Raw genomic sequence first — 3,186 nt, forward strand, 5'->3', positions numbered from 1 at the left:
AGGTCACATACTATTTGTGTCTAATTAAATGCAATAATGACTAAACCAGCTGTAAATGTGGAACCTCTGCATCAAACCCATCCTGAACTACTAAAGTCGAGCCAGGTGTGCTCATGAATATTAATCAGTCCTTGAGGACGCTACTGAAGCGTGTCGGATGTGCTCATTAATATTCATTCGAATGTCTTCCTGTTAGCCAATCGCGTCTGAGCGTCTCATGACGTAAAGCCTTCGCCATAATAAAAATCGTACTTTTTTTTTTTTTTTTACTCCTTCTGCTTAATTACCTCAAAGAAAAAAAACGAAATATAACAGTGTGGGATAAAACAACAAAATGATTCGTGGATTCGCAACCAGACGTGAGTAATCAATTTCAGAAGATCGCTAGGGATCAATAACACAGTCGCCGCTGTGTGTGTGATTATTATTCCTGCGCAGGTGTTCGCTAAATCACAGGTGCAGTTTGAGGCCGTTTATTTGCGAGGAAGTTGTTGATTTAATTTAATTATCCGGATGAAATATGTCAGAACACTATAAAACGTGTTTGGTAAGTATCGATTTAATCGTTTTTGTCATATTATACATTAAAAAAAAAAATGTTAACGTTAATATGACATTTTTTAACAGCCGTTAATTATTTATTAGCCTACATGAGGGAGAAATACTACAGACATGCCATAAATACAGCTGTGAAGAATTTAAAGTTGTACGATAATGATCCAGTGCTCCGGTTCTTCACAGCTTTTGCAACTCTGATGGAAGGTAGGCTGAAGTGTGACTTTATTATGGCGGTATTTTCCATGTTTACACGTGTTTATGATAATACTCTTGATGATTATGATGGTAAAATGATATATTACCTGTATTTAACCAGATAATAAATGGTTTTTACAGGAGTGTCCTGGTCAAGATAGGCAGCCAAATAAACAGCATAGTTGCAACATACAATACTAATAACCATTTTAAAACAATTACACACCATTAACTCGCTCTCTAGATTACGTAGTAAAAACTTAATAATTATAAGACACCAAGTTTTGTAACTTCATCTCCTTTTGGAGAAGATTCCAATCTGAAGTGGCGGCATATTTAAAGGAGGTTTTACCAAGCTCAGTTCTGACAAAGATTATAATTTGATTGAGAACGTAAAGAGTAATGGCCAGACGAGGTCCTTTGAATGAAAAACAGAGATAAAATGGCAAATAACCCAATATGGCTTTATATATCAACAGATACCAATGCATTTTTCTCTGAATACTCAAAGAAGGCCATGCAACTCTTTTGTATAGTTCACAATGATGTGTTGAAAATGTACAATCGGTTATAAATCTCAGAGCACTATGGTACAAAGCATCCAAGAAGGTAAGAGGGGGCATGCTGATGAACATCCCCATAATCGAGACCCGGGAGAAAAGTAGCGGACACTAATTTCTTCCTCGCATTGAATGAAAAACACCACTTTAGAAATAAGTAAAACCCTAACTTTTTCTTTAAATTTGTCCTCAAATACTTCATGTGTGAACCAAAACGTAGTGTGTTATCGACAATAATACCCAAGTATTTGTACTCTGACAATTAAGAAGTTTTAGAATTTGAAAATGACATACATTTATTTTTTTTTAACATTTAAGACCAGCCTCAACGCACAGAACTTATTTTGGATAATATCAAAAGCAGACCGTAAAGAAGCCACAGATTGTTGCTTAGAGGGGGCTGAGCAATACATGATAATATCATCTGCATAAAAAATGGAATCTTGCATTATCAATATTAAAATCTGGGCAGTTTATATACTAAATAATAACGGCCCCAACACAGGTCCTTGTGGGACACCCTTAACAATCTCCAAAGGATCTGACTGAACACCTTCCATCTTTACACATTTAAGCAATGAACCATAAATTAGCATTTTCTGATAGTCCTACCCATCTAAACCTATTTAATAATATGTCATGGTCCACAGTATCAAAGGCCTTTGATAAGTCAACAAAAAGACAAGCACAATGTTGTTTATTATCTAAGGACTCCACAGTGTCATTTAAAACTTGACAACCGATGATGAAGGCTCTTCCGATTACATTGCAGGTCACGCACATATATTTGTGTTATAAAAACAGAAGTATACGTCAGCTGATGTCAGGGTTTTATCAGTGAAGTGCTCTGTCTGTCTGCAGGTGATGTTGGAGGCGTCTTTGCTCATGACGGCTCAAGGTTTCGTTCAGCTAAAGCAGATTCCCAGAGCCAGAAACGTCCTCAAACGCCTCGCCAGGATGGAGTGGAGCGACGCAAGCGCGGATGACTTCGAGAACGCCTGCTGATTTTGCTTAAATCAGCAATAAACCGTACACCTTTTTTTGTCTTGAAAATGCACACAAAATGTGAAGATGAATTCAGTTTAGAAGCACATTTGTTCCTCTTAATATTTGCAATTTCTAAAAACATTTTTACTTGAGAATACAAAACAATTGTTATTTTAATGCCTGAGAATGCAATATAATTATTATTACATTTTAATTCTAGTATTAAATAGTAAATATTAGTGTTTATATAATAAGTAGGGTGATAATTTTCGAGAAAAAAATCATTTGTTATATATTTATATTTAATTATATGAGATAATTAGTAAAAGGTAGTTAATTGGTTATAATTGGTATACAAATATTTATATATATATATATAGATAGATAGATAGATAGATAGATAGATATATACAGTGCACAGCATAAATGAGTACACCCCCTTTGAATAAATATAAAAGATGTATTTTCTTAATGATCACTAATATAATTCATGGAAAGATGGCAAAATTTAAACATATACTTAATAAAAACAACAAAATATATGCCAATATTTTCTTTAAGATAAGTAAATTAGCCAATTTAGTTTAAATGAAGGATTGCAGAAATGAGTACACCCTAGATTTAATTCAGAAAATGTATAATATTCTAGCACTTAGTATGTTCTCCAGAACTTAATATATAAGTTCTGAAAGTATACTGCTCTGACCCTTCTTGGCACTGAGTGTACACGTTCATGACAAATTTTCACATCTGTGCTGTTTAACTCCTGGAGGACGACTTCCTTAAATGCTCTGGTCTTTAATGGGGAGTTTTGCTCAGCTCGTCTCTACAGAATCCCCCACAGCTGCTCAAGAGCGTTAAGATTGAGTGAAATACATATCACCTG

General features: G+C 34.6%; 1 long non-coding RNA gene across 1 annotated transcript; it reads left to right on the forward strand.

The window, feature by feature from the left end:
• The first annotated feature begins 446 nt into the window (after nt 1-446).
• LOC107686884 (uncharacterized) lies at nt 447-2,338 on the forward strand. Its single transcript, XR_001634077.1, has 3 exons — nt 447-547; nt 628-762; nt 2,175-2,338. It is a non-coding gene; the product is annotated as an uncharacterized LOC107686884 (long non-coding RNA).
• Nucleotides 2,339-3,186: the final 848 nt, after the last annotated feature.

Source organism: Sinocyclocheilus anshuiensis, unplaced genomic scaffold, assembly GCF_001515605.1.
Source record: "Sinocyclocheilus anshuiensis isolate Anshui unplaced genomic scaffold, SAMN03320099.WGS_v1.1 scaffold601, whole genome shotgun sequence".
Classification (NCBI taxonomy): domain Eukaryota; kingdom Metazoa; phylum Chordata; class Actinopteri; order Cypriniformes; family Cyprinidae; genus Sinocyclocheilus; species Sinocyclocheilus anshuiensis.